This window comes from Pteropus vampyrus, unplaced genomic scaffold (assembly GCF_000151845.1).
Source record: "Pteropus vampyrus isolate Shadow unplaced genomic scaffold, Pvam_2.0 Scaffold984, whole genome shotgun sequence".
NCBI lineage: Eukaryota > Metazoa > Chordata > Mammalia > Chiroptera > Pteropodidae > Pteropus > Pteropus vampyrus.
Window position 1 is genome coordinate 172,754 of NW_011889765.1, and position 12,109 is coordinate 184,862.

At 41.9% G+C, this 12,109-nt stretch overlaps 1 pseudogene; it reads left to right on the forward strand.

Moving 5' to 3' along the window:
* Nucleotides 1-5,122: 5,122 nt before the first annotated feature.
* LOC111734353 lies at nt 5,123-5,241 on the forward strand (annotated as a pseudogene).
* Nucleotides 5,242-12,109: the final 6,868 nt, after the last annotated feature.

Genomic DNA, 12,109 nt, shown 5'->3' on the forward strand with positions numbered 1-12,109 from the left:
TTTCTGGATGAATATCGGCCCCAAATACTATCTCTTCCATGTAAACCCCTACATGTGCGAGGCAAACATTGTCTCCACTGGGGTGCAAGTGCTCCAGTGCAAATGGCCTCATGGGAGACATAAAAACTGTTCCTTTTGTGCAAGCCATGGCAAAGAGGTGGAAATGCTTTTATACAAAGTCACTCACTTGAGGTGCAAATGACAAGTCTCAGGACCTCTCAAGGCTTCAAAAGGGACCTGGTGGTCCTTAGTGGTAGCAAAACTGCAACACTGCCTGCTTGATTGACTCAGTGTCAGGCAGAGCCCAGCCACTCGAGTGAGGCCCTCGGGCGGGGAGGGCAGGGTAGGGGTAGCAGGCACCGTGTACACAGCTCTTTGAGTGTCCCAGCCTCAAACTCAGCTTCACAGGCAGGCCCTTGTACGGCCTGGGTGCCAGTCACACCCAATGTATCCCAGGCAGCGACCCTTGTATTTCCAGGCCGCTTCCTTTGGCCCCACCCTGCTCCTATCAAACACCATCCCATTAGCTCCTCCGAGCCTTTCCCTTCCAGGAGTTAGCAGGCTCCATCCCCCTCGGGCTGCAGTGATGCTCACAGACCCTAATGCCTCCAGGCTCCGCCTCTCAGGCCCCACAACCTTCCTATCTTTCGGCCCTGTTCTCCGAGGGCCAGTCCCTACGCATCTCCCTGGTCCCCACCAAATGCGCTCCGCCCCAACAGGCCCCTTGGATCTACAGCTTCCTGGCCCTCAATAGTCTCTAGGCCTCTTTGCATCTTTAGACCCTTCCCCCTTCCTAGGCTCAGGCCCTGCCCTTTAAGGTACCTCCAAACCCCAGGAGCTCTGCCCTCTTCCCTGGGTCCTGGTTCAGCGTCCCTGGTCTGGAAGGCGGCTGGACCCGCAGGGTCATGAAGCAGCTACTGGCGACTTGCAAGGCCTTCTGCTCTGGCTCTTCGGGCCGCTGGCTGGGGCGATGGGGGGCGAGGAGGGTGGAGAAGGACGGGACCAGCACTGGGTTTAGAACCCAAGGTTCCAGGCTCCGAGTGAGAGATGGAGGATAGCATTGGACAGTGGGTGGGGCTCCGTGGGGAGCCTGGAGTCCTTGGCGTCACCGAGGGGCTAGTCCTCAGGCCCCGCCTCTTGGCCTGACCGCGGGCCCGCTTCTCTTCCCAGAAGAGGATGGGGACTTAGACCTCGGAGTTCCTACGGGCAGGGAGTGCAGAGACCGAGAGAAGGCGGGAGTGAGGAAGAAACAGAGATGAAGGCGAGAAATGGAAATTGAGAGATATACATATAGGGAGATAGAGACACTAATGGAAATGTAGAAAGATGAAGGCAGAGAGAGACGAGATAAATGAAGAGACAGAGACAAGAAGAAAGGGTAGAAACAGTAAGAGAAGACACCGTGTAAGGGTCAGAAATACATGTAGGGACGTGGGAAGAACTGCGTCAGAAGGAGGCAAACGCAAGAGAGAAGGCGAAATGCTGGTGTAGAGCTGTGAGCTGGATTCAGGGGCTGGACCGCTAGAGAGCTATCAGACCCCGCCTCAGACCATCTGCCCACTTACCTTCTAGCTGAGGGACCTCAGAGAGGCAGAGAGATACTGACCTGCACCCTTGCATCATCTCTCTCTACCTCTCTCGCTGGCTAGATCGCTCTCTTTCATCTCTAATTTGCTTCCAACATCCTTCCAACAAGCATTTCAGCTGCTCTTCCTCAGTTCCTTTCTGTCTTCCCTGCTTCCTCCCAGCCTTAGCCCCTTCTATCAGTCTTGATCTCAGTCCTTCTTCAGTTCTCTCCTTTGATCTTCCTGGCTGATGGCTCTGTCTCCCTGTGGCCTCTGGCTTTGTCATCCACCTGTCCACATGGTGGGGGATGGTAATATTTGGTGGATGAGGAGGGTTACAGAGGTGGATAGAAACAGGGAAGAAAAGGGGATAGGGTGGGGGAATCGCCCTATCTACTTTCTCAGGCACAGGCCCTGAGAGGATGGGGAGAGAGACATAGAGAAATCAAAGACAGGCAAAGAGAGAGATACACCAAGAGAAAGAGAAGTCAAAGTTTACAGAGATATCAAAGGAGAGACAGAGCTGTAGAAAGAGATACTAGGAAAGAGAAAAAGCAGTACAAGTAAAAAGAGGAAAAGAGGATGAAAGTGAGGAGATAGAGATGGAGATTGGGAGAGTCGGATAGGAAAAAAAAAGATATAGAGGGGAAGAAAAAGTCAGAACAAGACAGAGAAGTGAGAAGGTTGTGCAGAGAGAGGGAGAAAGTAAGAGAAACAAGAGAGTTGGGTGCACACACTTTGCCCTGAATCTGAGGATTGCTCATCTGAGTTCTTATGTCCTCTGTTCTTTTAGTGGCATTTGGAGAACCAGGCCAGACTGGGCAGGATAGCTCTAACGTTCCCACCCCCACTGCCTCAGGTCATCTAGGTGGGTGGGAGGGTCACCTCCCCTGGAGATACACCTTTAGAGATCTGTGCTCTGATGTTGGGAACTGGGAATCATCTCAAGGAATTCACTTAGGGCCAACCTCTGGAGCTGACCGATGGGGGCCATCTTTGGGGAATCAATCTGCAGGGTCATCAGATTGCCTGCAAGCTTGTGGAAGAAGAAGGATATACTATTCAACACTTCTGAAGTGATCGAAAAATCTTCCTTTTGTTACCCTCATTATACATATGAGGAAACCGAAAGCACAAAGAGGTAAAACAGCTTGTCCGTGGTTATACTGCCCAGAAGTGACAAAGCTGGGCTTTATATCTTTATTTATAGTGCTTAGAGTTTCAGCGATGTCATTTGCAACATAATTTCCAGGACAACACATTATCAGTCGTGATTACAGATGTCATTGGAAGGATTTTCTCAGGCCATAGGCACAATTTCTGAGTCCCCTTTGTTAAAGTAATAATTTCAAGGACAGACTCGCTTAGTGGAGATCAAGTTGGCAACAATCCTGGGCATTCACACAGGGCTCTGTGTTCATACAGGAGCTCGAGACAAAGTTTCTCACTTTAACACCTCACCAAATCAGATGATGTGAACTATCTTCATGATGAAGAATGGAAGCTCTCCTTCCACAGCTTGCGAAGGCGTGGGTGGGTGGGGGGGCATCTTCTTTCCTCCTCAGAATCCTTTAGTTAATTATGAAGACACAAGGCTGGGCTCTGAAATTTTATTTAGTGAGCATTGGAAAGAAAAAACAATTAGGCCTAAGGAGCTAAATTTTTATTGCAAAATACGAAGGATGAGGCCAGAGAGAATTTTCTTTTTATTTTAGTGAAATAACATGTATTTTCCTTTTTAAAAAGGAAATTTCTATTCCTTTAGGATTTGCCCCAATGAACCCCATTTCCTTAATAATTTCAGTCCACACAGGTTCTCTATACACTCCTCATTTTCCTCAGGCTGGAGTCTAACTTCTGGGGACTTAGAGAGGACATGGGAGAATGGACTGTCTTTGGAGATCATTTCTTCACACAAGTATCTTCTGAGAAGTGCCAGGTCTTCAGGTGTTAATCCATGCCTCTGCTCTGCTTTATCCTTAAAACTGGCTATAGGATACCTCTAGGTCTAACTCTCTCTCAGTTAAATCTGTTTTCCCTAGGGTAATAGGAAATATTGCTTCTCTCCCCAGCCATAATGGGAGCTTGATGGTTTTATGAGGCCCATCTGCTTAGACTAGCAGTTCCCAACCTTTTTGGCACCAGGGACTGGTGCTCCTATGAGAATCTAATGCATAATCTGAGGTGGAGCTGAGGCGGTGATGCTAGCACTGGGGAGCAGCTGCAAATACAGATGAAGCTTCGCTCACTTGCCAGCCACTCACCTCCTGCTGTGCGGCCCAGTTCCTAACAGGCCATGGACCTGTACAAATCTGCAGCCCAGGGGCTGGGGACCCCTGACCTAGACCATCAAACAGACATGTCTACCCCAATAGACACGGTCAACTTCAAAATACATATAATTGACAAAGGATGAACAGCCACGACATATAAAGAACGCCTACAAAACAAGACAAAGACAAGCAACACAATAGAAAAGCAAGCAAATGCTAAGAAAATATTTTTACAAAAGAGACTCAAATGGCCAATTATATATGAAAATAATGCTTACAGTAAGTCAGGGAACTATATATTAAGACATCTAAATACTATTCATATCAATCAGTTGGGCAAGCTATTTTAAATCTGATTAATACCAAGTGTTGATAAGGAATTCTAGAAACAAGATGTCTCATTCACAGCTTATGGGAGTATAGTGAGAACAACAATCATTCTGGAAAAGTGTTTGGCAGTATCTACTGGAGCTGCATATATGCACACTTATCACTCAATGATGTCATCTCTGCATATACACCTAACAGAAATGTGTACAAATGTTAACCAAAGACACCTACAAGAATGTTTATAGTAGCTTTATTCATAATAGCCCCAAATTGAAAACTACCAAAATGCACATCAACCAAAGAATGGATCAGTAAATTGTGGTGTGTTCACACAATGGAATAGTACAGAGCAACGTGTTGGAGACAAATTTCTGCAGATTTCTCATGTTCCTGCGTGGTCCAGGCCTTCTGAGCAAAGGTCATATTTGAAAAGCAGTTTTGGAAATTGGAGATAGTGTATCCCACTGGAGGGATTTAGAGACAATTAGGATAATAAACCTAGAAATGTGCCTCCTATCCAACCAGGAGATTGTTTACATTCCAGGGTAAAGAATAATCTCCATCTATGGAGGAGAGGACAGCCAGATCTGTCAGCAGCTTCATAAAAGCCCAGTCTCCTAATTTCAGGTTCCTCTCCTGTAGTGCAACCTACTGCATGCAAGGGAAACATCTGGCCTCATGCAAACTGGGGCATGAGGAACCAATGCAAGATACTGCTCTGGCTGCCGCTTTTTGCTGTGAGTAATAAATGGTCTGTTTTTCTGACGTGTGTGTGTGTGTGTGTGTGTAAAATTATGGTGGCAGGCTAACTTGTTAGCTTTTGCATAGTGTAAAACCTCAGGTTCTGTCTTAACAGCATGAAAATGGGACATGATTCCATAGTGTAGCAGTTAGCATGTCTGCTTTACACACAGAAGGTCCTGGGTTTGTGCCCCAGTGGAGCCACGGTCCATGGTCTACAGCCATGCCACCCTGAACAAGCCCGATCCCGTCTGATCTCGGAAGCTTAGCAGGGTTGGGCCTGGTTAGTACTTGGTTGGGAGACCACCTAGGAAGACTAGCTGCTGTAGGCATAAATAATGATAAATAATGAAAGAAAAAAAAAACACCATGAAAATGAACAATTGTAATTCCATGTGCGTAGCATGGATGAATTGCCCAGTGTTGTACAAAAGAAGCTGCTAGACATAAAAGAATGCATACCATATGATTGTCTTTATACAAAGTTTAAAAATCAGGCTAAATTAAACCATGCTGTTACAAATCAGGGTGGTGGTTGCTCTGGTGAGGGTGCTGGGGTCAGTGATAGGAAGCGGGCACAGCGGAGACACATGAGGTGAAGTGTTAGTCATATTTCTTAATCTGGTTGCCAGTTACATGTGTATTCAGTTTGCGAGCATTTATCAGATTGTACCTTTCTGACATGCACTTTTCTGTATGTACATCATGCCTCACTAAAGGTTTAAATATGAACTAGAGCCACATGTATCAACATGGATAATTCTCAAACCTAGAATGTTGAGACAGAGAAAAAGTCTAAGACTGCCATGTAGAGTAAGATATTTGTTTTAAACAAGTTTTTAAAAACATTCAAATAACATATGCAGTTTATGGATTCCTAATTACATAATAAAATAATAAAAACATGCAAGGAAATGATTGACAATAAATTCAGAATTGCAGTTACCTCAGAGAGAGGGAGAGGTATAGAATCGGGTAGAGTTTCAGCTGGAGCTGTTTTTTAAGGAAGAAAAGACTTGAGGCAAATGACAAAATGTTGAGATACGTTGGAAGAAGAGTTCCCAGGTGTTCATTATATTATTCTCTTGTACAGACTATTATGCATTTGAAATATTTAATAATTTAGGAGAATAAAAAGAATCCTGCTGGCATTAAATTGAATTTATATATTAATTTGGGGACACATTTATCCAATGTTGATTTTTCATGCCTGGAACATTATCTGTCTCCTCGTTTATTCAGGTCACCTTTTTTTCTTCTGTAAAAATGTATACAGCTTGTACTTTTCTTGCTCAGTGTAGTCACAGGAAGTTGATGAATTTTGTTACTGTGATGAACTGTATTTTTTTCTATTAAATTTTCTAATTTTTAATGTCTATAAAGGAAGACTTCAATTTCTTGTTCGATCTTATTTCTGGTCACCTTGCTTACTTCTCTTATTAGAACTAAAAAATTTTCATATGATCTCTTGAATTTCCTAAGTAAATAATGTCAAGAGCTTCAGCCAATGGCCACCAGGAACACACCATTAGTTGAACAAAGTTGGGTTTACATTACAATGAGGGAGAAAAGCACATCATGGAGAACCTTGAGGCATCTCAGTAAGAGCGAGTTTAGAAAAGATGTGAGAAGATGTAGGTTTATGTTAGATGATCTCAGGGGAGGGTTAAAGAAACAGGACTTCACTCTGGATTTGGCTGCTCTCAGAAAGTCGGGGTAATTCTATGATGAAGTATTTCAGTAATTCATATCTAGAAGGCAAGAGGAATGAAGCAATAACTAATATGGAAGCAGAAGACACATATTAGACAGGACAGAGAGATGTTTGGTCATTTTGTGGTTTGGACGATGTTCATGTGTTCGTCTGTGCCCAGACTTGATTACAAAGTGATATGGTTTTTGTTTAGATCTCTTGCGGTCACAGAGTGGCCTTGTGTGATATTGATTTGTTGTGGAATTGTTCATGTCCAATAGGAGAATGCCAAGCCTTAGCTGTTAGTGCCAAGCCAGCCTCTCATAACACCAAAGCCTAGATGATAGCATCAGGCCAGCTCCTGGATATCAAGGACTGCATTTCTCTTTTTTAGTATCCCGTTTGTCCAAAGTTAGTGTTGTGATCACCCTACAGAGATAAGATGGACCCCCTACACACAAAACTTAGTTTGGATGTTCAGCCTGATGATGCCACACAGGTACCAAGAAGGCATGAAAAGGTTTATTAGTCACATAATGAGGCTTTCTGGAGATATCAGGGGGAAAAAAAACCTGGTTTGGGATTTTATTGTGGTTAAGGGATGGGGCTGGAGTGAGGGAATCCCACACACAACCAAAGCTTGGGTGGTTTGAACTTCCTGCCAGTGCCAAAGGAGGGGGCGACCCAGATTTTCTTATAGCTTGCCCAGATGTGAAGGAGAGGGTAAAGGGGATGGGTTGAAGCTTAAAAGTCGTCACCAGGTAAACTTAAAAAATGGAGTCAGGCTCTTTATTATAGTTGGATGAAGTCAGACCATAGTACACAAATCTGTATATTCTGATCTCTGCCATTGCTGAGGTTTTGCCAATCTGGAGGTGGTTCAGAGAAAGTTGTCTGCAGTAGGACTGGGGCTAGTCTCTCCTGCTCCTTCTGTTGCAGGATGAGTTGTTGACTCCTCTGATGTGACAAAGGTTGTACAGTGGCATTTAAATGTACCACAGGCAGTTACCAGAAACAGTAATGACTGGTCCTTGTAATAGAATAGACCCCGGAGACAAGGACCTAGATGACTAAACCCAGGCCATGGAAACATGTCCCAAAGCCCAACTAGTCTCTTGGGGAGAGTCAGGTACCTTTTCCTTTTAGCCTCATCAGAAATCATTCTACTTGACCTATAGTATTTATATAAATGTAGAAGAAGTGTTCACTAAAACATAAACTGCCCCCTTGACCAGCCAAAGGAAATCAAGGGTTATGAGCTTGTTCATGACAAATCTGGTAATGAATTTAAATGTAAAGTGGTTTGTTGAACTTCTGGAGTAGAAGTTGTATCATTTGTGACATCTGCTAAAGTCAGAGACAAGTTTGGGGCCACCTTTCCAATTATATTATCCCCACTGTGGGAACTGCAGCTCATATGAAGAAAGAGTCAGTTGTCCCTACTGGGAGTCTTCTGAGAATCTTGTGCTTGTCTCATTTGTGGAGCTTTCTGGAAATCCTCAGGGAACACAAGAGGGACGTAGTTTTAAATATCTGAATGTCTGGAACAATTATCCTGAATACACAGGGTAAATTAGTGTGCAGCAGGCAGATTAAGCCTCATATATCCTCCTGGAGCACAGACTGTATTGGGAGTACATGTATAATTTATCATAGCATAAAAAAGACAATTCGTATCCCTCAAGAAGGATATATTTCTTGAATGAAGTTAAACAGTAGTAGCAAAACAGGCTGGAGTTTTTCTGAAGAGAACAAACTGCCCCAATGTTAGCCCCCATTCCTGATGGGCTAGGCCACACTGATTTAGTGGTAATGACCTCAGCAGAAAGTCTGTGAGGCCAATGTCCAATTTTTACAAGATAAAGGTTTGGGATTAATTTCTTGAGGGAAATGTAAGTACCAGAAGAGACCTATAGAAATAAAGCTACCTTCTAAGGTATTTGAAAGAGCAGCTATATTAAATTTTTGTCAGTTTCAAGTAGGGGTGTGTGTGTGTGTGTGTGTGTGTGTGTGTGTGTGTGAGAGAGAGAGAGAGAGAGAGAGAGAGAGAGAGAGAGAGAGAGAGAGAGAGATTGATTTAGCAATCAAATTCAGAGAAGTAGTCATAGTCTGAGCAAACACTCAAGAGAAAGTTTTGTTTTTCTCTTAAATGACAGAGGGAGACCATAGGATATCGAAAGTAACAGGGTGAGAATAAGGGAGATCATACTGAGAGGTATTTTAGTTGGTTACTAGAGAGTGTCAAGCTATAAATATAGTTAAAATTAATAGTGGAACACAAAGAAAAAAAGGTGCTGAAGAATCAGAAAATTAATTTTTAAAATATATTTTTCAGTTACTGTTGACATACAATATTATATTAGGTGTACAACATAGTGATTAGACATTTATATACCTTATGAAGTGATCGCTCGCATGAGTCTAGTACCCATTTCTAGTACACTAAACAGTTATTAAAATATTGACCATATCAGAAAATTAATCTTGTTTGGTGGTTTGGGCAGAAGTTGTCCATCTCTGCAGTCATTAGCTTCTGGAGAATTCCTAAGAACCCTCAGTTTGAAGCCTATTAATAAGGTCTTTTCTATTGAGGCTCCAGAGAGGTTTTCTCTTTGATCACGCAGGCTTTGTTTAGGTGGATACTTTGGAAATGCAGAGCATCTGGAGGCATCATCTGGATATCCACTAGTATTAAATAAGATTGGCCTGTAACAGGGTATAGACTCTAGGTTTTGAAGTGAAATTACAAAACATGTGGGGGTAATCTGTTATTAACTCAGAAGTAACTACAGGTGGTCCCCAGAGGGGTTAGATCTGATTGCTATCAAGGCTAATGGCAACACTTTAGGCCCTGGAAGTTTGAGGGTTTCTCAGAAGTTTGTTGATTTTACTTTTAGAATTCCATTTGGTCTATCTACTTTTTCTGAAGAATATGGATGATAACGGCTGTAGAGTTTCTGAGGGCTAAAACTTTACAGAGTTTTTAAATAACAGTTATTTGAATAAATGCAATGCGTGTCTCTGTTAATGGAGAGGTAAGTTGAGATACCCCCAGTCAAGAATAAAAAAGCAAGCAATTTCCTCTACCATTTCAGGAGAAGCTCAACACACCTGGAAAAGAAACCACAACCAGACGTGCTCATAGCCCATTTGGAGGTATTCAAAAATGCCTCGAATCTTTGGTTCCTACCCATGTCTTGCCTTGTCTTTGCCATGACTGTGTTATTGGGGGTATGACATGTGAGAGGATCATCACAGCAAGACCCTTAAAATTATCCCATCAGGGCTGATTCAGTATCAAGGCCAATTTATCTCTGCAATTGTGGCTGATATCATGAAATGTTTTTGCTAACGTCCTTGCTTCTCATGGCTAGCTCAAGTAATGACAAGCTATACAGAAATTCCTTCATTTGTTGTCTGTTTCGATAAGGGTTCCTATAGTGGCTTCAGATGAATATGAAGTTATCACTGTAAAAGTCTAGTTATGTTTCCTCTGAAAAGAAAGAGGAAGAACTGTGGCTTCAGGAAAACACAATTTGATGTAAACATACGCCAAAGAGAGTTATTATAGCCGATTTAAATAATAATTCAGGCCCTTAACAATTTTATCAAGGCATACTGTTAAAAAGTCAGCACTTATTAATATCCAAATACAGAAATGAAGAGGAGGATGTCTCTTTTGTTAAATAAACTGATCTCTTTCTTTTAGATAGATAAAACAAACCATCGACTTGTTACTGAACTCCAGCTGTTTGCTGCTTGGGTTGTTCTATTCAAGAATTAGATGTGGTTGTTAGGTAGTTTTATTTACTTTCAGCAAGTAAAAGAGACAGGGGATTCATATCCAAAGCTCTGTTTCCCCAAAGGGAGGTTTAGCTCCATTGCTTATATATGCTTTTTGGTTATTACATGCTGATTTCTTCTTTGTAGTTGTCTACACTTATCTAGTTGGGTTCAGGTAAAGTTCATCTTGTTATAGCTGAGTCTGCAAAATGTTGTGCTGTATTTTACCATTTAGTAAGAGCTGCCTAGACCTTGAGAACCTTGTTCTACCTAACATCTTTATACGGATTTCTGCCCTTTCTGTTCTAAGGCATCTCTCAAATGAACCATCTTGTTCATAGCAAAAATTTCCCAAAGTGGTTACTTCAGTTCCAAAATTTCCCTGATTAAATTATACCAGTTAGAGAGATAAATTATATATATATATATATAGGCATTACAGTGAGAAAACATGAAGGAAGCAGTTACTTGGCCTAGAAGAGGCACAATTTTAGACTGAGAGGATCCCACGAAAATCGCAGTGTTCCCTAAGGGTGGTGCTTGTATAACTTTGTGGCTCTAGATTTTGGCCAAAGGCCAATTGTCACTGATCATGGACCAGAAATAAAAACTCTTCTGATTCTGGGCAGATGCAATGAAACAAAGGAATTCTCAGGGACACAAAGACAAGACTGAGTAAGAAATTCACATAACGTTGTGTTTTCCCATTTATTTTTATTGTGGTAAAATACACATAACATAAAACTTACCATCTTAACCATTTGTAAGTGTACAGTTCAGTGATATTAAATACATTCATATGTTGTTCAGTTATCACGACCATCCATAACTCTTTTCATCTTGTGAAACTGAAACTCTGTACTCATTAAACAATAACTTCCCATTCTTTCCTCCCTCTAGCCCCTGGCACCCACAATTCTACTTTCTATCTCTGAATTTGACCACGCTAAGTACCTAATACTGAACTCATACAATACAGCTGACCTTAAATAACATGAGAGTTAGAGGAGCTGATCACCCACACAGTCAAAAATCTTCATAAAACTTTCAACTCCCCAAAAACTTAACTAGTAATAGCCTACTGTTGACCTGAAGCCTTACTGATAACATAAACAGTCGATTAACACATATTTTATATTTTATATGTATTATATACTGTATTTTTATAATAAAGTAGTCTGGAGAAAAGAAAATGTTATTAAGAAAATCATAAGGAAGAAAAATACATTTATAGTACTGTACATATTTATTGAAAAACATCTGCATGTAAATGGACCTGTGCAGTTCAAGCCCATGTTTGTTCAAGGGCCAACTGTATGTCTTTTTGTAACTGGCTTATTTCACTTTGAATAATATCCTCAAGGTTCATCCATGATGTAGCATGTGTCAGAATTTCCTTCCTTTTAAAGCTGAATATTTCATTGTATGTATATACCACATTTTGCTTATCTATTAATCCACTGATGGACACTTGGATTGCTTCCGTGTTTTAGCTATTGTGAACAACGCTGCTATGAACATGGGTGTACAAATATCTCTTTGAGACCCTGATTTCATATAAGATTTTTAATGGTGATCCAAGTCATGTTTGTCCAAAAGAGGCGGGTCTGAGGAGAACTTATGAATTCATTAACCCCCAGGGTCAGCTCAGAATAGATGTGTCAAGGCTATGCTCAATCTCTCCCTATAGACTTTTCCTTTTGTTGCAAAATATCACTCAACTT